Source organism: Amblyraja radiata, chromosome 5 (genome assembly GCF_010909765.2).
Source record: "Amblyraja radiata isolate CabotCenter1 chromosome 5, sAmbRad1.1.pri, whole genome shotgun sequence".
Taxonomy (NCBI): Eukaryota; Metazoa; Chordata; class Chondrichthyes; order Rajiformes; family Rajidae; genus Amblyraja; species Amblyraja radiata.
Genome location: NC_045960.1, coordinates 113202866 through 113229935, shown reverse-complemented (window position 1 = coordinate 113229935; position 27070 = coordinate 113202866).

Genomic DNA, 27070 nt, shown 5'->3' with positions numbered 1-27070 from the left:
CGTTCCAGGTGGCCCAGCCGCTGTGAGGACTCTCCCGACGCCGGGGCAACACCACCCGGCCAGAACGGCCAGGAACATCGGGCCTCCGTAGAGGCAACAGCGGAGGCCTCAATAAGCCTGACTTTGGGAGAACTGGGGATGGGGACTGGACATTGTGCCTTCCCCCACAGTGGTATCCATTGTAGGGGGATGATTTTTGTGTGTAAGTGATTATGTTAGTCTGTGTCCAAGATGGCTGTCGGAAGGGAGAGTGGACGCTGGCGCGGTTTAGCTGCCGCTGCTCTCTCTTCACATTGTGTTTTTGATTTTTTTGTCTTTGGATCGAATTCTGTCTTTAATTTGTGTATTGGTGATGTCTTTATTATAGATTTTACTCCGATTATATGTTTTTTACTCTTGTTAATCTCTGTAAGGTGTCCTTGAGACTTTTGAAAGGCGCCCACAAATAAAATGTATTATTATTATTTTTAAGTAGGCCATTCGGCCCTTCGAGCCAACACCGCCATTCATTGTGATCATGGCTGATCGTTCCCTATCAATAACCCGTGCCTGCCTTCTCCCCATATCCCTTGACTCCACTAGCCCCTAGAGCTCTATCTAACTCTCTCTTAAATCCATCCAGTGATTTGGCCTCCACTGCCCTCTGTGGCAGGGAATTCCACAAATTCACAACTCTCTGGGTGAAAACGTTTTTTCTCACCTCAGTCTTAAATGGCCTCCCCTTTATTCTAAGACTGTGGCCCCTGGTTCTGGACTAGCCCAACATTGGGAACATTTTTCCTGCATCTAGCTAGTCCAGTCCTTTTATAATTTTATATGTTTCTATAAGATACCCCCCTCATCCTTCTAAACTCCAGTGAATACAAGCCTAGTCTTTTCAATCTTTCCTCATATGACAGTCCCGCCATCCCAGGGATCAATCTGGTGAACCTACGCTGCACTGCCTCAATCACAAGGATGTCCTTCCTCAAATTAGGAGACCAAAACTGTACACAATACTCGAGATGTGGTCTGTTGCGTGTTGCGTGTTCTGTGCTCTGTGTTCTATGTTGTGTGTTCTGTGTTGCATGTTCTGTGTTGCATGTTGCGTGTTCTGTGTACTATGTTACGTGTTCTGTGTTCTACACTCATAAACACACTGTTGCTGATGGGCCTTTAATATTTGACAGTTTAATTTCATGCTTGGCTTGGACATGAATTATCTTTGCTTCGTGCGTTCCTGGATGATCTATTCTTTTTGCTCTGGCTGATCAGACTCTGTGTCACCAGGCGAGCTGTTGGCCAGAGTCTAGCAGCCGGCACCACATCCCCTGTGGCATGTGTATCCCCCACTGGCTCAAAGAACGGGGTGTACGTCGGGTCACTAATGCTGCTCTTTCTCAACACTTCCCGCAGTTATTTACAGAAAAGGGGATCTTATAGAAACATATAAAATCTTAAAGGATTGGACAGGCTAGAGGCAGGAAAAATGTTCCTGATGTTGGGGGAGTCCAGAACCAGGGGCCACAGTTTAAGAATAAGGGATAAGCCATTTAGAACGGAGATGAGGAAGCACTTTTTCACACAGAGAGTTGTGGGGCTGTGGAATTCTCTGCCTCAGAGGGCAGTGGAGGTAAATTCACTGACTGTTTTCAAGAGAGAGTTAGATTTAGCTGTTAGGGCTAACGGAATCAAGGGATATGCCTGACCCGCTGAGTTACTCCATCACTCTGTGAAACGTCACCTATCCATGTTCTCCACAGATGCTGCCTGACCCGCTGAGTTACTCCAGCACTCTGTGAAACGTCACCTATCCATGTTCTCCACAGATGCTGCCTGACCCACTGAGTTACTCCAGCACTCTGTGTTTTGTTGACGATTCCTGCATCTGTTTTTCTTTTGTCTGAATGTTAACATTTGATGTTTGCTGAGGAATATACTGATGAAAATACCACAGTAAAGATAGATCATCTTCAGATATTGGATTGTAAGATAAAGCTTCTTTTGACATAAATGAAATAAATAAACACTGATTGTAGATAAAGTGAATGCTTTCAGGGAATGCTGTGCCAGAGATATTTAATGTCTCAGTAATTAATGTAACTAGCACTAAGTAAACATGTGCAGGAAGGAACTGCAGATGCTGGTTTACTCCCTCTCTACCCCATCCCTCTCTCTACCCCCTCTCCCTCTCTACCCCTCTCCCTCTCTACCCCACTCCCTCTCTACCCCCCTCCCCCTCTCTATGGATAGAAGAGGAAGGGTGAAGAGGAGGAGTAGGGAGTGCTGGGGGATGAGGAGAAATGAGCCGCACCTGCACAATTGGGGGCTATGCGTGAGTGGTGCAATATTGCATTGGGGGCTATGCGTGAGTGGTGCAATATTGCGTTGGGGGCTATGCGTGAGTGGTGCAATATTGCGTTGGGGGCTATGCGTGAGTGGTGGAATCTTGCGTTGGGGGAACGGGTGAGTGGTGGAATATTGCATTGGGGGAGCAGACCCAACGGCTCTGCACTGAGCCAGCACAGTTACGCCTCCATCTTCTACGTCACAACGGGAATCCGTCAGCCGCGCTTGCGCTGTTGGGATCTATGGGTGAGTGGTGGAATATTGCGTTCGGGGACCAGTCCACCCATGTGACGCTGAAACTCCCCCCCTCCCCCCCCACATTGGGGGATGGGACCCAATGGGTCCCACTTGGTCTAGTATGACAATAAAACACTCTTGACTCTGTGGACGGCTTGACTGTAATCACGTGTCATCTTTTCTTTGTCTGGTTGTCACGTAAACAAAAGCTTTTCTCTGTACCTCGGTACACATGACGATAAACTAAACTGAACTTTGACTCTAAACGTTGGTTCTTGACTGGTGAAACCCACACGGTTGGATGTAGAACGTGCAAACTCCACACAAACAATTTGCGAGGGATTCCATGAGCTACGATTCCAAGGACCGCTGTGCCCTGCGGCCTGGTTGCACCCGTTCATCCTGGTGCTCCCGTCTCACGGCCAAAGGCCCGTGTCCACCGACGATATGGACCAATATGGACCAAGCGCCAGCAGGGGGGACTTGTGTAGCTGGGACAATGTTGGCCGGTGTGGGCAAGTTGGGCCGACACCAGGTTCTGGGAAGTACAACGGGATCTGGGGGTCCTTGTTCATCAGTCAATGAAAGTAAGCATGCAGGTACAGCAGGCAGTGAAGAAAGCCAATGGCATGTTGGCCTTCATAACAAGAGAAGTTGAGTATAGGAGCAAATAGGTCCTTCTGTAGTTTTACAGGGCCCTAGTGAGACCACACCTGGAGTATTATGTGCAGTTTTGGTCCCCTAATTTGAGGAAGGACATTCTTGCTATTGAGGGAGTGCAGCGTAGGTTTACAAGGTTAATTCCCGGGATGGCGGGCCTGTCATATGCTGAGAGAATGGAGCGGCTGGGCTTGTACACTCTGGAGTTTAGAAGGATGAGAGGGTATCTCATTGAAACATATAAGATTGTTAAGGGTTTGGATACGCTAGAGGCAGGAAACATGTTCCTGATATTGGGGGAGTCCAGAACCAGGGGTCACAGTTTAAGAATAAGGGGTAAGCCATTTAGAACGGAGACGAGGAAACACTTTTTCTCACAGTGAGTTGTGAGTCTGTGGAATTCTCTGCATCAGAGGGCGGTGGAGGCCGGTTCTCTGGATACTTTCAAGAGAGAGCTAGATAGGGCTCTTAAAAATAGCAGAGTCAGGGGATATGGGGAGAAGGCAGGAACGGGGTACTGATTGGGGATGATCAGCCATGATCACATTGAATGGCGGTGCTGGCTCGAAGGGCCGAATGGCCTACTCCTGCACCTATTGTCTATTGTGTATTGACCAAGCAGACAAGGCAAGACCAGCGTTGCTTTGACTTTCGAGGGGAGGAGGAAAGGTGTTGAGTTCAATTCCACGCATTCCTAAAGCCATCATCAAACATTACATTACACATTCAAAGCCGGAGATAAATGTTGTAGCGAGTTTTTTCCATTAAGATATTGCTCAAGGCAATTCCTCTCTTCAGTGGCTGGTTGCCAAGTTACATTTTCATCAAAGACAGAAGAACTGAGCGTTTAACGGAAGGAATATTACAACTGGTGGACACGTTGGTAGGCACAAGATGCTGGAGTAACTCAGGCAGGCAGGTTCTGGGAAGTACAACGGGATCTGGGGGTCCTTGTACATCAGTCAATGAAAGTATACATGCAGGTACAGCAGGCAGTGAAGAAAGCGACTGGCCTTCATAACAAGAGGAGTTGAGTATAGGAGCAAAGAGGTCCTTCTGCAGTTGTACAGAGCCCTAGTGAGACCACACCTGGAGTACTATGTGCAGTTTTGGTCCCCTAATTTCAGGAAGTAAATTCTTGCTATTGAGGGAGTGCAGCGTAGGTTTACAAGGTTAATTCCTGGGATGGCGAGACTGTCATATGCTGAGCGAATGGAGTGGCTGGGCTTGTACACTCTGGAGTTTTGAAGGATGAGAGGAGATCTTATTGAAACATATAAGATTATTAAGGGTAGAGGCAGGAAACATGTTCCCGATGTTGGGGGAGTCCAGAACCAGGGGCCACAGTTTTAGGATTAGAATTTAGAACGGAGACGAGGAAACACTTTTTCACACAGAGAGTGGCGAGTCTGTGGAATTCTCTTCCTCAGAGGGCGGTGGAGGCCGGTTCTCTGGATGCTTTCAAGAGAGAGCTAGATAGGGCTCTTAAAGATAGCGGAGTCAGGGGATATGGGGAGAAGGCAGGAACGGGGTACTGATTGGGGATGATCAGCCATGATCACATTGAATGGCTCGGGGCCGAATGGCCTACTCCTGCACCTATTGTCTATTGTCTATAGTCTATTGTCTTTCATCTCAACATGCAAACTACTAGTCTAACAGATAGAGAGAGAGATAGCTCTCTAATAAGCCTATGGGCAGAGCCACAGTATGAGTGACAATCTACAGCATAGCATATATTACTTTACCTGTGTGTTACAATGTTGTGATCTATATTCTGCACTTTGTAGTTTTCCTTTCACTTTATCCTTCCTTCCTTTTTAGTTTAGTTTAGTTTAGTTTCGGGAGACAGTTTACAAACCAGCTAATTGGCCCACTGAGTCCATGCCAACCATCGGCCACCCCCTTTCACAGTAGTTCCACGTTATTGAATTAAATCATCCCGCTTTCTCATCCATTCCCTACACACTAGAGGGCAATTCCCATCAGTTTAATCCTGTCTCTGGGCTGTGGGTGGAAAGCGGAGCACCAGGAGAAACCCCACGCGGTCACAGGGAGAATATCATGCAAACTCCACACAGACAGCACCCGAGGTCAGGATGGAACCCGGGTCTCTGGCGCTGTGAGGCAGCGGCTCCACCCGCTGCGTCTTTGTAGAGCCCTATTGTGCTTGCTCCATTCTATTATATAAAGCATTATATAATAAGGACATTCTTGCCATAGAGGGAGTACAGAGAAGGTTCACCAAACTGATTCCTGGGATGTCAGGACTTTCATAAGGAAGAAAGACTGGATAGACTCGGCTTGTACTCGCTAGAATTTAGAAGATTGAGGGGGGATCTTATAGAAACTTGCAAAATTCTTAAGGGGTTGGACAGGCTAGATGCAGGAAGATTATTCCCGATGTTGGGGAAGTCCAGAACAAGGGGTCACAGTTTAAGGATAAGGGGGAAATCTTTTAGGACTGAGATGAGAAAAACATTTTTTACACAGAGAGTGGTGAATCTGTGGAACTCTCTGCCACAGAAGGTAGTTGAGGCCAGTTCATTGGCTATATTTAAGAGGGAGTTAGATGTGGCCCTTGTGGCTAAAGGGATCAGGGGGTATGGAGAGAAGGCAGGTACAGGATACTGAGTTGGATGATCAGCCATGATCATATTGAATGACGGTGCAGGCTCGAAGGGCCGAATGACCTACTCCTGCACCTATTTTCCATATTTCTATCTATCTATTATCTGACGTGATTGGATAGCATGCAAGCTTTTCATTGTAGCTCGCTACACGTGCAAACCCTTATCTCATGACCAGCCGTTGTTTTGTTGAGGGTTGTGTCTGAAGATCTGTCAGTATTGGCCTCATAATGTAACGGATAAAGGATTTTGTCTGCTTCTTGTTCAGTGACATGGCAAATAATAGAGATTGTTTGATTAATAAATTCTCCAAATCAAATTAAGCATAAAATTCCCCTGAGCTCGCTGGAACAAATGCGGTCTGCAAAGTCTGCTCAATAATTTTATAACCAACCTTGATCTCAGGAGAAAGAAAGAGGAGCCCTTATTGATTTTAATAGTGGAGGTAGTTTTATCCGCATTCAGCCAACACTCAATTTCGGGTCAATTTTATCATTCGGTAATTAAACAATTCCTAATTGCCTTACCGTGTCTCTAGAGTATTCAGGAAATTAAAGTATCTTCAAAGGAATTAGGAGACGGCAGCTAATGTTGAGGAAAGAGGAGGCTCTAAGGCAGGGAACTGAATTAATATCATTCTAATGGGGACTAGTTTATCAGATACAGAGATACAGCATTGAAACAGGTGCATCGGCCCATAAACTTCATCCCATGCATTGATCACCCACTTAAACTAGTTCAGAATTATTCCACTTTCTCAGCCACTCCCTACATACTGAGGGCAAATCACAGAGGCCAGGTAACCTGCAAAAATGTGTGCCTTTGGGATGTGGAAGGTAAACCGGAGCACCTGGAGAAAACCCACGAGATCACAGCCAGAACATGCAAACTCCACACAGGCAGCGCATGAGGTCAGGATCGAACCCGGGGTTTCAGGCGCTGTGAGGCAGCAGCCCTACCTGCTGCCCACCGTGTGAACATAGAGTAGTAAACCTTTCATTTGCAGTCGCAGTTGTGAAATGCTTAATACAGTCAACTTAAAATCAGGGTGAGATCAGAAATGTCTACGGTGTTTTAAATAGTTGACAAAAGAACAGCGACTGGCAACTCAGAAGAGTTGACTACATCTCCTCGATATCCCCGCAGCTCCGCTCTCACTCCCCACCCCCACCCCCCCACACCCCCCACTCGTAACAAAGTCCCCCTTCTCCTCACCTTCCACCCCACCAGCCGACATTTACAACAGATAATCCTCCGACATTTCCGCCACCTCCAACGGGATCCCACCACTGCCTACATCTTCCCATCTCCTCCCCTGTCTGCTTTCCGCAGAGACCGCTCCCTCCGTAACTCCCTGGTCAATTTGTCCCTTCCCACCCAAACCACCTACACTTGTCGCTTTACCTCCCCCCTCGACTCCATTCAAGGACCCAAGCAGTCGTTCCAGGTGAGGCAGAGGTTCACCTGTATCACCTCCAACCTCATCTACTGCATCCGCTGCTCTAGGTGTCAGCTGCTCTATATCGGTGAGACCAAGCGTAGGCTTGGGGATCGTTTCGCCCAACACCTCCGCTCGGTTCGCAATAACCAACCTGATCTCCCGGTGGTTCAGCACTTCAACTCCCCCTCCCATTCTGAATCCGACCTTTCTGTCCTGGGCCTCCTCCATGGCCAGAGTGAGGCCCACCATAAATTGGAGGAGCAGCACCTCGTATTTCGCTTGGGTAGTTTACACCCCAGCGGTATGAACATTGACTTCTCCAATTTCAGGTAGTCCCTGCTTTCTCCCTCCTTCCCCTCCCCTTCCCTGCTCTTCCACAGCCCACTGTCTCCGCCTCTTCCTTTCTTCTTCCCGCCCCACTCCCCGACATCAGTCTGAAGAAGGGTCTCAACCCGAAACATTACCCATTCCATCGCTCCACAGATGCTGCCTCACCTGCTGAGTATCTCCAGCATTTTTGTCTACCTTCGATTTTTCAAGCATCTGCAGTTCTTTCTTAAACACTGCGAAGAACATGATTGGTTCAGGTTTATTGTTGTCACATGCACTGAGGTACAGTGAAAAGCTGATCAGATCAGATATGCCATACATATAAGGTAGGCACAAAATGCTGGAGCAACTCAGCGGGACAGGCAGCATCTCTTGGAGATAAGGAATGGGTGACGTTTCGGGTCAAAGGTTTCAAAGGTTACAAATTGTCACATGTACCAATTAAGGTACAGTGATATTCATATTACCAGACTAAAAACAAGAAGACACACAATTATATAAAAGTTAACATAAACATCCACCACAGTGGATTCCCCACATTCCCCACTGTGATGGAAGGCATTAAGTCCAGCCTTCTTCCTCCTTCTTCTCCCGCGGTCGGGGCAGTCGAACCATCCGATCAAAGCCCCCGCTACGGGGCGATCGAAGCCCCCACGTTGGGGTGGTCGAAGCTCTTGCGGCTTGGAGCTCCCGAAGTCGGTCTTGAACCAGGGACCGCGAGTTCCACTATAGTCAAGTCCACAGGTTCCCGCAGTTGGAGCTCCCGAAGTCTGTCCTCCAGCAAGAGGCCACCAGCTCCACGATGTCAGGCCGCAGTGCGGACAGAGATACGATACGGAAACTCTCAGCATTGTAGCGCATCAGTTCCACAGACAAAGTCCAATGTCCACAATGGGGTAGAGGTGAATCGGACAGGACCCTAGCTTATGGAAGGGCCGTTCAGAAGCCTGATAACAGAGGGGAAGAAGCTGTTCCTGAGTCTGGTGGTGCGCGCTTTCAAGCTTCTGTACCTTCTGCCGGACGGGAGCGGGGAGAAGAAGGAATGACCGGGGTGGGACAGGGACAAGTCTTTGATGATGTCGGCTGCTTTCCTGAGGCAGCGTGAAGTGTAGATGGAGTTAATGGTGGGGAGTGTGGTGTGTGTGGGACTGGGCTACATCTACAATGGTGGGGAGTGTGGTGTGTGTGGGACTGGGCTACATCTACAATGGTGGGGAGTGCGGTGTGTGTGGGACTGGGCTACATCTACAATGGTGGGGAGTGTGGTGTGTGTGGGACTGGGCTACATCTACAATGGTGGGGAGTGTGGTGTGTGTGGGACTGGGCTACATCTACAATGGTGGGGAGTGTGGTGTGTGTGGGACTGGGCTACATCTACAATGGTGGGGAGTGTGGTGTGTGTGGGACTGGGTTACATCTACAATGGTGGGGAGTGTGGTGTGTGTGGGACTGGGCTATATCTACAATGGTGGGGAGTGGGGTGTGTGTGGGACTGGGCTACATCTACAATGGTGGGGAGTGTGGTGTGTGTGTGGGACTGGGCTACATCTACAATGGTGGGGAGTGTGGTGTGTGTGGGACTGGGCTATGTCTACAATGAGGGTCATTTAGAAGCCTCTGTGCCTAACATTCTAATAAAACTCACAGCCCCGATCGTCAGACAGAGATTGTCACCAACATTACTACCAATGGCCTTCAATCTGAGACAGGTCAGTCTGAAGATGCGACCCAACTCGAAACGTCACCTATTCCTTTTAGACAACAGATAACAGACAATAGACAATAGGTGCAGGAGTAGGCCATTCAGCCCTTCGAGCCAGCACCGCCATTCAATATGATCACGCCTGATCATCCCCAATCAGTACCCCGTTCCAGCCTTCTCCCCATATCCCCCAACATCGGAACATGTTTCCTGCCTCTAGCGTGTCCAATCTACTTCAAACTTTGGCCCTCTCACTTTCAGGCTAGATTTTTTTGTCATTTTTCCATCTGGGAAAAAGCTTCTGACTGTCTACCTTATCTATAATCTCTCATAATTATATGCACATCTTTCAAAGCTTCCCTCAGCCTCCGACGTTCCAGACAAAAACAATCCGAGTTTGTCCGACATTCTTCTTTAGAAACATAGAAACATAGAAAATAGGTGCAGGAGTAGGCCATTCGGCCCTTCGAGCCAGCACTGCCATTCAATATGATCATGGCTGATCATCCAACTCAGTATCCTGTACCTGCCTTCTCTCCATACCCCCTGATCCCTTTAGCCACAAGGGCCACATCTAACTCCCTCTTAAATATAGCCAATGAACTGGCCTCAACTACCTTCTGCGGGAGAGAGTTCCAGAGATTCACCACTCTCTGTGTGAAAAATGTTTTCCTCATCTCGGTCCTAAAAGATTTCCCCCTTATCCTTAAACTGTGACCCCTTGTTCTGGACTTCCCCAACATCGGGAACAATCTTCCTGCATCTAGCCTGTCCAACCCATTAAGAATTTTGTAAGTTTCTATAAGATCCCCCCTCAATCTTCTAAATTCTAGCGAGTACAAGCCGAGTCTATCCAGTCTTTCTTCATATGAAAGTCCTGCCATCCCAGGAATCAGTCTGGTGAACCTTCTCTGTACTCCCTCTATGGCAAGAATGTCTTTCCTCAGATTATGAGACCAAAACTGTACGCAATACTCCAGGTGTGGTCTCACCAAGACCCTGTACAACTGCAGTAGAACCTCCCTGCTCCTATACTCAAATCCTTTTGCTATGAATGCAAACATACCATTCGCCTTCTTCACTACCTGCTGCACCTGCATGCCTACTTTTAATGACTGGTGTACCATGACACCCAGGTCTCGTTGCATCTACCCTTTTCCGAATCGGCCACCACTCAGATAAAAGACTTCCCCCTTATCGTTAAACGGTGACCCCTTGTTCTGGACTTCCCCAACATCGGGAACAATCTTCCTGCATCTAGCCTGTCCAAACCCTTAAGAATTTTGTAAGTTTCTATAAGATCCTCCCTCAATCTTCTAAATTCTAGCAAGTACATGCCGAGCTCTTGTTGTGTGTTAATTTCCTGCATAGTTTCCACCACGGGAGTCTATGATGGTTCTGGAGGTAAGTACTGATATTGAATGATATAGGCAGCAACTAAAGACTTTTGGAATAAGTTTGAAAAAATCTTTGTGCTTTATTACTTAATCAATACCACTCTGCATCGTAACAAGGAAACACTGTAGCATTTCATCCAATCTGATGTGAGTATCCCACAGGCTCGAGGGGCCGAATGGCCTACTCCTGCACCTATTGTCTTTCTTTCTTTTATAAACCATATAACCATATAACAATTACAGCACGGAAACAGGCCATCTCGGCCGAACAACTTTTTTCCCTTAGTCCCACCTGCCTGCACTCATACCATAACCCTCCATTCCCTTCTCATCCATATGCCTATCCAATTTATTTTTAAATGATACCAACGAACCTGCCGCCACCACTTCCACTGGAAGCTCATTCCACACCGCTACCACTCTCTGAGTAAAGAAGTTCCCCCTCATGTTACCCCTAAACTTCTGTCCCTTAATTCTGAAGTCATGTCCTCTTGTTTGAATATTCCCTATTCTCAAAGGGAAAAGCTTGATCACATCAACTCTGTCTATCCCTCTCATCATTTTAAAGACCTCTATCAAGTCCCCCCTTAACCTTCTGCGCTCCAGAGAATAAAGACCTAACTTACTCAACCTATCTCTGTAACTTAGTTGCTGAAACCCAGGCAACATTCTAGTAAATCTCCTCTGTACTCTCTCTATTTTGTTGACATCCTTCCTATAATTGGGCGACCAAAATTGTACACCATACTCCAGATTTGGTCTCACCAATGCCTTGTACAATTTTAACATTACATCCCAGCTTCTATACTCAATGCTCTGATTTATAAAGTCTAGCATACCAAAAGCTTTCTTTACCACCCTATCTATATGAGATTCCACCTTCAAGGAACTATGCACGGTTATTCCCAGATCCCTCTGTTCAACTGTATTCTTCAATTCCCTACCATTTACCATGTACGTCCTATTTTGATTTGTCCTGCCAAGGTGTCCTGCCAAGGTTTAAAATCTTTTTATTAGCTTTTTTTCAAAAACAAAAACAAAACAACAACAAAAAGAATAATGTTAAACATAACAATGATATTGATACATAGGGATCAGGATTACATTAATAACAGGTATAACCTAAGTATGAGTCCAGTGTCAAAATACACATTGAATATAGACCTCCCGATCTCCATGTAAATATAGTTAAAAGTTTAAAAGAAAACTTATATATAAAAAAAACAAAAATATAAAAAGAAAAAAAAGAGAAAAAAGGAAAAAAACAAACCCCCCTAAACTAAAGAAGAAAAAAAAAGCAAAACATAATCTGGGCTGCAAAGAATGTCAACAATTTAAGTCCCTGTTTGTGGTCAAGTCCGTTCCACCGTATAAAGGTAAACATTTTTTTATAACGGTTGGAGAGGGGACAATTTATGTCGTGTGAAAATGTTGAATAAAACTTCCCCAAGTCCTATCAAATTTAACCTAGGGTTCAACAATGTCACAGGTACACAAAAATGCTGGAGAAACTCAGCGGGTTGCAGGTATGTTTGCATTCATAGCAAAAGGATTTCAGTATAGGAGCAGGGAGGTTCTACTGCAGTTGTACAGGGTCCTTCGCTCCATAGATGCTGCTGCACCCGCTGAGTTTCTCCAGCATTTTGTGTACCTTCGATCTTCCAGCATCTGCAGTTCCTTCTTGAACACTTCAACAATGTCACTCCTGATTTTTTCTAAATTTAAATATAATATCGTTTCAGAGTACCAATGGAGTCTGGTCATCCCCAATCAGTACCCCGTTCCTGCCTTCTCCCCATATCACGGAGGGAGAGAGTACAAACTGCGTACAGACAGCACCCGTAGTCAGGATGGAGCCCGGGTCTCTGGCGCTGTGAGGCAGCAACTCTACCCGCTGCCCCTGATGCTCGCAGTCTCCTCAGCTCCACATTCCAAGTCGAAGGCTAACTCGGTTATTAACAATAAATACTGCTCTGCAGCTGCAAGGCTGATGATTTAAAGGCACTTTAGTTGTTTAAGTGGCCATAATCCCAATATATTTTTTATGCTGCCCCCATATTTTAGACTTCATCATATTTTATTGCTCTCAGTGCAAATATATAGGCAGTCCAATCAGACGGAAAAATTAATCAATGTGTTTCAGTGTGTCAGTGGGCGGTGGGGCTGAGGTTTTATAAGGAGCTGGTCAGACCGCTGTTGGGACTTTGGCCTCCATATCTGAGCAGGGATGTGCTGGCTCTGGAGAGGGTCCAGAGGAGGTTTACAAGAATGATTTTTAAGAATAAGGGGTGAGCCATTTAGAACGGAGACGAGGAAACACTTTTTCACACAGAGAGTTGTGAGTCTGTGGAATTCTCTGCCTCAGAGTGCGGTGGAGGCCGGTTCTCTGGATGTTTTCAAGAGAGAGCTAGAGATCTTCGGCTTTCCTCCCGCACTCCAAAGACGTGCAGGTTTGTCGGTTAATTGGCTTGGTGTAAATGTAAATATTGTCCCCAGTGTGTGTAGGATAGTGTTAATGTGCGGGAATCGTTGGTCGGCGCGGACCCGGTGGGCCGAAGGGCCTGTTTCCGCGCTGTATCTCTAAACTAAACTAAAATGATGAGATGCATCGATCGGGAAGAAGACAAACCCTTTTCCCAGAATGGAAATGCCAAAGATGGACCTCAATGTGTGGAGCAAGTTTTTTACTCAGAGGGTGGTGGGTGCCTGGAACGCGCTGCCAGGGGTGGTGGTGGAGGCAGATACGATAGTGGTGTTTAAGAGGCTTTTAGACTGGCACGTGGATATGCAGGGAATGGAGCGATATGGATTTAGTTTGGCATGGAGTTTGTGGGCCGAAGGGCCTGTTCCTGTTCTATGGTGTATGTTCAATGCCCTAAGTTATAGACAATAGAAACATAGAAACATAGAAAATAGGTGCAGGAGTAGGCCATTCGGCCCTTCGAGCCTGCACCGCTATTCAATATGATCATGGCTGATCATCCAACTCAGTATCCTCTACCTGCCTTCTCTCCATACCCCCTGATCCCTTTAGCCACAAGGGCCACATCTAACTCCCTCTTAAATATAGCCAATGAACTGGCCTCAACTACCTTCTGTGACAGAGAATTCCACAGATTCACCACTCTCTGTGTAAAAAATGATTTTCTCATATCGGTCCTAAAAGATTTCCCTCTTATCCTTAAACTGTGACCCCTTGTTCTGGACTTCCCCAACATCGGGAACAATCTTCCTGCATCTAGCCTGTCCAACCCCTTAAGAATTTTGTAAGTTTCTATAAGATCCCCCCTCAATCGTCTAAATTCTAGCGAGTACAAGCCGAGTCTATCCAGTCTTTCTTCATTTGAAAGTCCTGACATCCCAGGAATCAGTCTGGTCCTGGAAGTAAAGGTCCTGTCCCACGGTACGAGTTCATTCCAAGAGCTCTTCCGAGTTTAAAAAAAATCAAACTCGTGGTAAGCACGGAGAATTAACGTAGCGGGTACGTCGGAGCTCGGGGACGTCTCTTAGCGGCTCGTAACGCTAACGGCAGGTACTCGGGAGGACTCGCTAACGGCAGGTAAGCACGGGAAGACTCGTGAAGATTTTTCAACATGTTGGAAAATGTCCACGAGAGCCCCGAGTACCGACGAGCGGCCATTACCGTAAATTTCCGAGTTCGAATCAGGGGAAACTCAGGAGAGCTCTTGGAATGAACTCGTACAGTGGGACAGGGCTTTAAGGCTTTAATATTGTGGAGTAAGTAACCACAGATTCTAAAACTAGAGGGCAGAGGCCTACTGTGAGAGGGGAAAGAAATATCAGGGACATCAGGGGCAACTTTTTCACTCCGAGTATGGTCCGTATCTGGAATGAGCTGCCAGAGGAAGCTGTAGAAGTGGATCAAATTTAATAATAATAATAATAATACATTTTATTTGTGGGCGCCTTTCAAAGTCTCAAGGACACCTTACAGAAATTAACAAGAGAGAAAAAACATATAGTCGGAGTAAAATAAATAAGGACATCACCAATACACAAATTAAAGACAGAATTCGCTCCAAAGACAAAAAATCAAAAACACAATGTGAAGAGAGAGCAGCGGCAGCTAAACCGCGCCAGCGTCCACTCTCCCTTCCGACAGCCATCTTGGACACAAACTAAAATATTCACATTACACACAAAATTCATCCCCCCACAATGGATACCACTGTGGGGGAAGGCACAATATCCAGTCCCCATCCCCAGTTCTCCCAAAGTCAGGCCTATTGATATAGCCTCTACGGAGGCCCGATGTTCCTGGCCGTTCTGGCCGGGTGGTGTTGCCCCGGCGTCGGGAGAGTCCTCTCAGCGGCTGGGCCACCTGGAACGGCCGCTTCCTAACTGGGGACCGCGGCTTCCGAAGCCGACAAGGCCGCGCCGGTTTGGAGCTCCCAGGCTCCCGATGTTAGAGTCGGCGCCGCCCGCTCCGCTCCGCAGACCCGCAGCCCAGAGGTGATGCTCTCGGCGGTCACAGCTCACCGGAGCTCCAGCGCGTCGATCCATCGCGGCGACCCAGGCAAGGCATCGCCCGCTCCGATCCGCGATAGCGCTCCAGCGCTGTGCTGCCACCGAAGCCGAGGTGCTGGGCGGTCCCCGCCAGGAAACGGCGCTCCACGCCCGCTGGTAGGCCACGAGGACGGGTCGACGGGGCAGCCCGGAGAAAAAGCTGCCTCACTGACCAGGTAGGGACCTAGAAATATAGTTACCCCCTTCCCCCCCACATTAAAATGTCTATTTCTCCCACAAACAAAGCACAGGACTCACTAGAATTAAATGGACGGCTGCTGGTTAGCAGAGAAGGTTAGCAGCCGTTCCCCAAGATGGCTCCTCCAAATTTACAACATATAAAAGAGATTTGGACAGGTGGGAAAGAAGAGTCTAGACGGATATGGAGGAAATGCAGGCAAGAGTATAGTGCATCATTTACCAATACCAGCCTTGCACCTGTCACAGATAATTCAGGGAAGGACAGAAATGTATTAAATGATGATCTTTGTGCAGTTCTGGGGGGGGTCCAAGATGCTAAAAGTAAGTAAGTAAGTTTATTGGCCAAGTATTCCCATACAAGGAATTTGCCTTGGTGCTCCGCCCACAAGTAACAACATGACATACAGTGACAGTTACGAATGACTCCGAAAACACTAAACATTAATAATAATAAAACATTAATGATAAAACACCATTGATCAAGCATGTGAACCAACAAAATACCAGATCTAAGGGAGGCTACAGATTTTTGGCTGTTGAGTAGAGCAACTACTCGTGGATAAAAACTGTTTTTATGTCTGGCTGTGGCAGCTTTGACAGTCCGGAGTCGCCTTCCAGAGGGAAGTGATTCAAAGAGTTTGTGGCCAGGGTGAGAGGGGTCAAGCTCTTCCAGTCCGTGGTCCTCCCTACAACCTTCTCTGCCAGTGAGACATGGAAAATCAATGTGAAGATGACAAGGAAATTGGATGCATTCCAACAAGGCGGCTTGAGGAAGATCCTGAAGATGAGACTGTCATATGCTGAGAGAATGGAGCGGCTGGGCTTGTACACTCTGGAGTTTAGAAGGATGAGAGGTTATCTCATTGAAACATATAAGATTATTAAGGGTTTGGACACGCTAGAGGCAGGAAACATGTTCCCCATGTTGGGGTAGTCCAGAACCAGGGGCCACAGTTTAAGAATAAGGGGCAAGCCATTTGGAACGGAGACGAGGAAACACTTCTTCATACAGAGAGTTGTGAGTCTGTGGAATTCTCTGCCTCAGAGGGCGGTGGAGGCCGGTTCTCCGGATACTTTCAAGAGAGAGCTATAGACAATAGGCAATAATAGACAATAGGTTCAGGAGTAGGCCATTCGGCCCTTCGAGCCAGCACCGCCATTCAATGTGATCATGGCTGATCATCTCCAATCAGTACCGATCAGTGCCCAATCAGTAGCTAGATAGGGCTCTTAAAGATAGTGGTCAGGGGATATGGGGAGAAGGCAGGAACGGGGTACTGATTGGGGATGATCAGCCATGATCACATTGAATTGCGGTGCTGGCTCGAAGGGCCGAATGGCCTACTCCTGCACCTATTGTTTATTGTCTATTGTCTACAATAGGTAGAGCAGAGGGTGGGCAGAATATTGAGTGCAGTGGGAGCAGCCCAGAGTGCAGATTATATTTCTCAGCATTAGGAGACTCCTCCTAATAGACGAACTAGAACAATTCTTAATGAGTTGGTCCCCATTTATTGATCCCTTGGATTCATGTGGCGCCACAGTGTCGTGAAAATTAAAAGTTTCAGGTATGGGTGAAAGACGATCTAGATCCTAAAAATTCATCTCCTTGTGGCGATTGCGTATACTCCCTCCTGCTTTCCCTTCTCACTTATATATTTTCTTCACTATTTTCTTTATCTGCCTTTCACTCACGCTCACTAGTATATCCTTCACTTTCTACAACCACTTCTTCCTTTTTCTCTTCTTAATTTTCTCTTTAACAAAAAAAAGGAAGCTGTACAGAGAATGTAATATGTTAACATAATTTTACTTACTTCTAAGAAATAAAATTAGTTGAAAAAAATATTTTGTTGCACAGGAGCATATCAACAGTGGCCTGTCCAAAGTGATGGGATGGTTTACTTAAACAAAAGTGCTGGAGAAACTCAGCGGGTGAGGCAGCATCTATGGAGCGAAGGAAATAGGCGACGAAACGTCGCCTATTTCCTTCGCTCCATAGATGCTGCCTCACCCGCTGAGTTTCTCCAGCACTTTTGTCTACCTTCGAATTTTCCAGCATCTGCAGTTCCTTCTTAAACGATGGCTTTTGCTTTGTTGTGTTTTATTGTTACTGAAAAGAGCAATCACATTTGCTGAAAGAGCTTTTCATGTGGAACAGTGCCCTTCACGTTAATGGCTCTTGTGCTTTTGACATGAAGAGGATTCCTCTGTCCTTTCAACCCTAGTCCGGTGCCACGAGGCACCGATACTGACAGCATCTATCATCTACACCCGCTCCGTCCACAGCTATGCTGAATTATTGACTCAAGCACATCAACGCTGGCTGCAGCCTGGCTGATTGAATGGTGACTGGAGTACCGTGTGTAGTCCTGCTCGCCCTGCCAGAGGGAGATGTGTGGCATTACGCTGCATAGTGAAAGATTCACAAGGCTTTTCAAGGGCTGGAGGGCTTCAGTTACAGGGAGACAATAGACAATAGACGCAGGAGTAGGCCATTCGGCCCTTCGAGCCAGCACCGCCATTCAATGTGATCATGGCTGATCATCCCCAATCAGTACCCCGTTCCTGCCTTCTCCCCACACCTGGAGTATTGCGTACAGTTTTGGTCTCCAAATCTGAGGAAAAGCATTCTTGCCATAGAGGGAGTACAGAGAAGGTTCACCAGACTGATTCCTGGGATGTCAGGACTTTCATATGAAGAAAGACTGGATAGACTCGGCTTGTACTCGCTAGAATTTAGGAGATTAAGGGGGGATCTTATAGAAACTTACAAAATTCGTAAGGGGTTGGACAGGCTAGATGTTCCTTCCCCCCATATCTCCTGACTCTGCTATCTTTAAAGGGGCTGTCCCACTTGGGCAACCTAATTGGCGAGTTTAGAAGCGTTTAGCTGAGGCGTTGAGTACACGGAGACCACTCTCGAGCATGAAGGAGAGTTACAAACACCTCCTACGACCTCGTGTCGACCATGCTGCGAGTATGAGTCGAGGGCAAACTCGCCAGAACTCGCAGATTAGGTCGCCCAAGTGAAACAGCCTCTTAAGAGCCCTATCTAGCTCTCTATTGAAAATATCCAGAAAACTGGCCTCCGCTGCCCTTTGAGGCAGAGAATTCCACAGACTCACAGCTCTCTGTGTGAAAAAGTGTTTCCTCATCTCCGTTCCTAATGGCTAACCCCTTATTCTTAAACTGTGGCCCCTGGTTCTGGACTCCCCCAACATCGGGAACATGTTTCCTGCCTCTAGCGTGTCCAAACCCTTAATAATCTTCTATGTCTCAATAAGATACCCTCTCATCCTTCTAAACTCCAGAGTATACAAGCCCAGCCGCTCCATTCTCTCAGCATATGACAGTCCCGTCATCCTGGGAATTAACCTGGTGAACCTACACTGCACTCCCTCAATAGCAAGGATGTCCTTCTTCAAATGAGGGGACCAAAACTGCACACAATACTCCAGGTGTGGTCTCACTAGGGCCCTGTACAACTGCAGAAGGACCTCTGTGAGAGGTCAGATAGTTTTACTTTTTAGTTTTTAGAGATACATTCACGGAAACAGGCCCTTCGGCCGACCAGCGATCCCCGCACATTAACACCCACCGGGTCCGTGCCGACCAGCGATCCCCGCACATTAACACCCGCCGGGCCCGTGCCGACCAGCGATCCCCGCACATTAACACCCACCGGGTCCGTGCCGACCAGCGATCCCCGCACATTAACACCCGCCGGGCCCGTGCTGACCAGCGATCCCCGCACATTAACACCCGCCGGGCCCGTGCCGACCAGCGATCCCCGCACATTAACACCCACCGGGCCCGTGCCGACCAGCGATCCCCGCACATTAACACCCACCGGGCCCGTGCCGACCAGCGATCCCCGCACATTAACACCCGCCGGGCCCGCGCCGACCAGCGATCCCCGCACATTAACACCCGCCGGGCCCGTGCCGACCAGCGATCCCCGCACATTAACACCCGCCGGGCCCGTGCCGACCAGCGATCCCCGCACATTAACACCCACCGGGCCCGTGCCGACCAGCGATCCCCGCACATTAACACCCGCCGGGCCCGTGCCGACCAGCGATCCCCGCACATTAACACCCGCCGGGCCCGTGCCGACCAGCGATCCCCGCACATTAACACCCACCGGGCCCGTGCCGACCAGCGATCCCCGCACATTAACACCCGCCGGGCCCGTGCCGACCAGCGATCCCCGCACATTAACACCCGCCGGGCCCGCGCCGACCAGCGATCCCCGCACATTAACACCCGCCGGGCCCGCGCCGACCAGCGATCCCCGCACATTAACACCCGCCGGGCCCGTGCCGACCAGCGATCCCCGCACATTAACACCCGCCGGGCCCGTGCCGACCAGCGATCCCCGCACATTAACACCCGCCGGGCCCGTGCCGACCAGCGATCCCCGCACATTAACACCCGCCGGGCCCGTGCCGACCAGCGATCCCCGCACATTAACACCCGCCGGGCCCGTCCCGACCAGCGATCCCCGCACATTAACACCCGCTGGGCCCGTGCCGACCAGCGATCCCCACACATTAACACCCGCTGGGCCCGTGCCGACCAGCGATCCCCGCACATTAACACCCGCCGGGCCCGTGCCGACCAGCGATCCCCGCACATTAACACCCGCCGGGCCCGTGCCGACCAGCGATCCCCGCACATTAACACCCGCCGGGCCCGTGCCGACCAGCGATCCCCGCACATTAACACCCGCCGGGCCCGCGCCGACCAGCGATCCCCGCACATTAACACCCGCCGGGCCCGTGCCGACCAGCGATCCCCGCACATTAACACCCGCCGGGCCCGTGCCGACCAGCGATCCCCGCACATTAACACCCGCCGGGCCCGTGCCGACCAGCGATCCCCGCACATTAACACCCGCCGGGCCCGTGCCGACCAGCGATCCCCGCACATTAACACCCGCCGGGCCCGTGCCGACCAGCGATCCCCGCACATTAACACCCGCCGGGCCCGTGCCGACCAGCGATCCCCGCACATTAACACCCGCCGGGCCCGTGCCGACCAGCGATCCCCGCACATTAACACCCGCCGGGCCCGTGCCGACCAGCGATCCCCGCACATTAACACCCGCCGGGCCCGTGCCGACCAGCGATCCCCGCACATTAACACCCGCCGGGCCCGTGCCGACCAGCGATCCCCGCACATTAACACCCGCCGGGCCCGTGCCGACCAGCGATCCCCGCACATTAACACCCGCCGGGCCCGTGCCGACCAGCGATCCCCGCACATTAACACCCGCCGGGCCCGTGCCGACCAGCGATCCCCGCACATTAACACCCGCCGGGCCCGTGCCGACCAGCGATCCCCGCACATTAACACCCGCCGGGCCCGTGCCGACCAGCGATCCCCGCACATTAACACCCGCCGGGCCCGTGCCGACCAGCGATCCCCGCACATTAACACCCGCCGGGCCCGTGCCGACCAGCGATCCCCGCACATTAACACCCGCCGGGCCCGTGCCGACCAGCGATCCCCGCACATTAACACCCGCCGGGTCCGTGCCGACCAGCGATCCCCGCACATTAACACCCGCTGGGTCCGTGCCGACCAGCGATCCCCGCACATTAACACCCGCTGGGCCCGTGCCGACCAGCGATCCCCGCACATTAACACCCGCCGGGCCCGTGCCGACCAGCGATCCCCGCACATTAACACCCGCTGGGCCCGTGCCGACCAGCGATCCCCGCACATTAACACCCGCCGGGCCCGTGCCGACCAGCGATCCCCGCACATTAACACCCACCGGGCCCGTGCCGACCAGCGATCCCCGCACATTAACACCCGCCGGGTCCGCGCCGACCAGCGATCCCCGCACATTAACACCCGCTGGGTCCGTGCCGACCAGCGATCCCCGCACATTAACACCCGCAGGGTCCGTGCCGACCAGCGATCCCCGCACATTAACACCCGCCGGGCCCGCGCCGACCAGCGATCCCCGCACATTAACACCCGCCGGGTCCGTGCCGACCAGCGATCCCCGCACATTAACACCCGCCGGGCCCGTGCCGACCAGCGATCCCCGCACATTAACACCCGCCGGGCCCGCGCCGACCAGCGATCCCCGCACATTAACACCCGCCGGGTCCGTGCCGACCAGCGATCCCCGCACATTAACACCATCCTACAACCACTAGGGACATTTACAACAAGCCAATTAACCTACAAACCTGCACGTGTGGGAGGAAACCGAAGGTCTCGGAAAAAACCCACGCAGGTCACGGGGAGAACGTGCAAGCTCTGTACAGACAGCACCCGTAGTCGGGATGGAACCCGGGTCTCTGGCGGTGCATTCGCTGTAAGGCAGCAACTCTACCACAGCGCCACCGTGACTGCCCAGTGTAGTCTAGGAGTGTCGGAGGATGAGAGGTGACCTTATTGAGGGGCACAAGATCATGAGGGGGGCATGGATAAAGTGAACGCTCACAGTCTGTTTCCCAGGGTAGAGGGTTCAGAAACTAGTGTATGTAATAGTAAAGGAGGCAATATGGTATAAGTTCATCTCAGAGAAATAGAATGAGCTATTCAGCCCATCAAGTCTACTCCTGCCATTCAATCATGGCTGATCTATCTTTCCCTCTCAACACCATGTTTGCCTTCATTTAGTATTAAGGGCCTGTTGTCCCACTTGGCCATTTATTTCGGCTTCTGCCGGCAACATATCAGGGTCACCAAAAGATATTGAGCATTTCAAAATCCAGCGGCGACAAAAATAAATGTTGCGATATTTGAAAAAACACTGCCCATCAATACATCATCACGCCGCATCATGCAGCGATTTTTCTTGGTGACCTGATACGTCAGTCAATGATGCCGGCAGTCGCCGAAAAAATATCGGCAAGTGGGACAGGCCCTTAAGACACAGGAAGTCATGTTGCAGTTGTCTCGGACTTTGGTTGGACCGCATTTGGAGTATTAGAAACATAGACATAGAAACATAGAAACATAGACAATAGGTGCAGGAGTAGGCCATTCGGCCCTTCGAGCCTGCACCGCCATTCAATGTGATCATGGCTGATCATCCAACTCGGTATCCCATCCCTGTATTCTCTCCATACCCCCTGATCCCCTTAGCCACAAGGGCCACATCTAATTCCCTCTTAAATATAGCCAATGAACTGGCCTCAACCACCTTCTGTGGCAGAGAATTCCACAGATTCACCACTCTCTGTGTGAAAAATGTTTTTCTCATCTCGGTCCTAAAAGGTTCCCCCCTTATCCTTAAACTGTGACCCCTTGTTCTGGACTTCCCCAACATCGGGAACAATCTTCCTGCATCTAGTCTGTCCAACCCCTTAAGAATTTTGTAAGTTTCTATAAGATCTCCCCTCAATCTTCTAAATTCTAGCGAGTACAAGCCGAGTCTATCCAGTCTATTGCGTGCAGCTCTGGTCACCCCATTAGAGGAAGGATGTGGAGGCTTTGGGGAAAGTGCAGATGAGGTTTACCAGAATGATGGTAGACAAAAGTGCTGGAGAAACTCAGCGGGTGCAGCAGCATCTATGGAGCGAAGGAAATAGCAAACGTTTTGGGCCAAAACCTTTGTTAGGGAGGGTTTTGCCACAAGAGGTTGATTACTGTGGCGGGGACCTGATAGATGTGTATACGATGATGAGAGGCATAGATAGGGCAGACAGTCAGAACCTTTTTCCCAGAGGGGAAAGGTATAAAACCAGAGGGCGTTGCTTTAAGATGAGAGCGGGGGAAAGTTTAAAGAAGATGTGCGGGACAGGTTTTTTTACACAGAGGGTGGTGGAACGTGCTGCCAGAGGTGGTGGTGGAGGCAGATACCATAGTGGTGTTTAAGAGGCTTTTGGATAAGCACGTGGATATGCAGGGAATGGAGGGATACGGATCACGTGCATGCAGAGGGGATCAGTTTAACCTGGCGTCATGTTCGGTATGGACATTGTGGGCCGAAGGGCCTGTTCCTGTGCTGTACTGTTTCATGTGTAGGAAGGGACTGCACATGCTGGTTTACACCGAAGGTAGACACAGAATGCTGGAGTAACTCAGCGGGTCAGGCAGCATCTGTGGAGAGAAGGAATGGGTGAAGATTTAGGTTGAAACTGAAGACTGAGGAAGGGTCTTGATCCAAAACGTCACCCATTGCTTTTCTCCACAGATGCTGCCTGACCCGCTGAGTTACTCCAGCACTCTGTGAAACGTCACCTATCCATGCTCTCCACAGATGCTGCCTGACCCGCTGAGTTACTCCAGCACTCTGTGAAACGTCACCTATCCATGTTCTCCACAGATGCTGCCTGACCCGCTGAGTTACTCCAGCACTCTGTGAAACGTCACCTATCCATTTTCTCCACAGATGCTGCCTGACCCGCTGAGTTACTCCAGCACTCTGTGAAACGTCACCTATCCATGTTCTCCACAGATGCTGCCTGACCCACTGAGTTACTCCAGCACTCGGTGAAACGTCACCTATCCATGTTCTCCACAGATGCTGCCTGACCCGCTGAGTTACTCCAGCTTCTTACGTCTGTCTCCCAAGTTGTTCCATGTTGAATCTTGTACGCTCCATGTGGTTAATTCAACATTGTGTGTTCTACGTTCGTGCCTGTGTTGGCATTGTCCATTTTCTTCCTCATTCACAAGCACCATAGGACAGAGAGGTGGGAAACATAGAAACATAGGAACTAGATGCAGGAGTAGGCCATTCGGCCCTTCTAGCCAGCACCGCCATTCAATGTGATCATGGCTGATCATCCAAAATCAGTATCCCATTCAGTTTTTTCTTCCATATCCCTTGATTCCGTTAGCCCTAAGAGTTATATATCACTCTCTTAAAAAATCCAGTGAATTGGCCTCCACTGCCTTCTGTGGCAGAGAATTTCATAGATTCACAACTCTCTGTGTGACAAAGTTTGTCCTCATCTCAATTCTAAATGGCCCCCCCCTTATTTGTTAAACTGTGACCCTGGTTCTGGACTCCCCCAACATCGGGAACATTTTCAAGAGAGAGCTAGATAGGGCTCTTAACGGTAGCGGAGTCAGGGGATATGGGGAGAAGGCAGGAACGGGGTACTGATTGAGGATGATCAGCCATGATCACATTGAATGGCGGTGCTGGCTCGAAGGGGCAGAACTGTTGACATTTTTTGCAGACCAGATTGTGTTTTGTTTTGTTTTGCTAACTTTAGTCTAGGGGGTTTTGTTGTTACTTTTTTCTCATTTTCTCTTTATTAAAATATATATACAGTTTCTCGTTTAACCGTTTATCTATATTTACATAGAGACTGGGAGGTCTATACCCAATATGTAGTTTGACACTGGATTTATATTTAGGATACATTTGTTATTAATGTAATCCTGATCCCTATGTATTAATATCACTGTTATGTTTATCTTTATTTTTTAAATTGAAATATTAATAAAAAGATTTAAAAAGAAAAAAAGAATGTTATATGTTTCTATAAGATCTCCTCGCATCCTTCTAAATTCCAGTGAAGGAGAGGGAGAGGGGCGCAACGTATTAGACAATAGACAATAGGTGCAGGAGTAGGCCATTCGGCCCTTCCAGCCAGCACCGCCATTCAATGAGATCATGGCTGATCATCCCCAATCAGTACCCCGTTCCTGCCTTCTCCCCATATCCCCTGACTACGCTATCTTTAAGTGCCCTATCGCGGATTAGGTCGCCCACGTGGGACAGGCCCTAAAGAGCCCTATCTAACTCTCTCTTGAAAGGATCCAGAGAACCGGCCTCCACCGCCCTCTGAGGCAGAGAATTCCACAGACTCACAACTCTCTGTGAGAAAAAGTGTTTCCTCGTCTCCGTTCTAAATGGCTTACCCCTTATTCTTAAACCATTGCTTTTTGCACTATTATTGTTTGTTTGTTTGTAAGGGTATGTTCTGTGTGGCTGTGTGTGTATATATATATATATATATATATATATATTTATATACACATACTAAACTTGTTTCGTCGTTTCTGATATTGTTTACAGTGTACTATGTTTACATATTCTCTTGTGCTGCTGCAAGTAAGAATTTCAATATTCATAAGATCATAAATTATAAAAGTATATTTAGGCCATTCGGCCCATCGTCTATGCCGCCATTCAATCGTGGCTGATCTATCTCTCCTAACCCCATTCTCCTGCCTTCTCCTCATGGCCTCTGACACCCGTTCTAATCAAGAATCTATCCATCTCTGCCTTAAAAATATCCATTGACTTGGCCTCCACAGCCGTCTGTGGCAAAGAATTCAACAGATTCACCACCCTCTATCTAAATAAATTCCTCCTTCCTAAAAGAATGCCCTTTAATTCTGAGGCTGTGACCTCTAGGCCTCAGCTCACCGATATGCGATTGGATCCTGAACTTTCTCACGGAGCGACCGCAGGCAGTGAGACTGGGCCCGCACCTGTCCCCCACCATCACCCTGAGCACCGGCACACCACAGGGTTGTGTACTAAGCCCCATGCTCTACTCCCTCTTCACTCATGACTGTGTCCATGCATTCGACACCAACACCATCGTGAAGTTTGCAGACGACACAACAGTGATTGGGCTGATCACCAACGGTGATGAAACAAACTACAGAGCGGAGGTGCAGAACCTGGCGGACTGGTGCGCCAATAACAACTTGTCACTAAACACCTCCAAGACCAAGGAGCTGATTATTGACTTCAGGAGGTCCCATTCTGGTGAACACGCCCCAATCTCCATTTATGGGGAAAGTGTGGAGAGAGTGTCCAGCTTTAAGTTTCTGGGCACTCACATTTCAGAAGACCTCACATGGTCCACAAACACCGCTGCGCTGGTCAAGAAGGCACAGCAACGACTGTTCTTCCTGAGGACATTAAAAAAGACTGGTCTGCCCCAACAGCTGCTGACAACGTTCTACCGCTGCACCACAGAGAGCATATTAACGTATGGCATCTCTGTGTGGTATCTCAGCTGCACGGAGGCGGAGAGGAGAGCTCTTCAGCGCGTCGTCAACAGAGCGCAGCAGATCATCGGGACAGAGCTACCAGCCTTGGAGGGCATCTACCACACGCGGTGCCTCAGGAAGGCCCTCAGCATCCATAAGGACTCATCACACCCCTGTCACGGTCTGTTTCAACTACTTCCCTCCGGCAGACGTTACAAGGCCTTCTACGCCCGAACCTCCAGACTCAGGAACAGTTTTATCCCAAGAGCTATAGCGGCTCTGAACCGGCCCTAATGAGTGCCCCCCCCCACCCACCCCCTTTGGACAGTCTCCCTCAGATGGTCACGTCAATCAATTCAGCTTGTTTATTTATGTATTGTATTTATTTACCTTTCTTGTACATCAGTGGAGCTGCACACTAAATCTCGTTGCACTGACGTGCAATGACAATAAAATATATATTATTATTATTATTATTATCCCACTAGTGGAAACATCCTCTCCACATCCACTCTATCCAGGCCTTTTAACTATTCTGTAAGTTTCAATGAGGGGCCCCCTCATCCTTCTAAACCCCAGCGAGTACAGGCCCAGTGCCGTCAAACGCTCATCATAGGTTAACCCACTCATTCCTGGGATCATTCTTGTAAACCTCCTCTGGACCCTCTCCAGAGCCAGCACATCC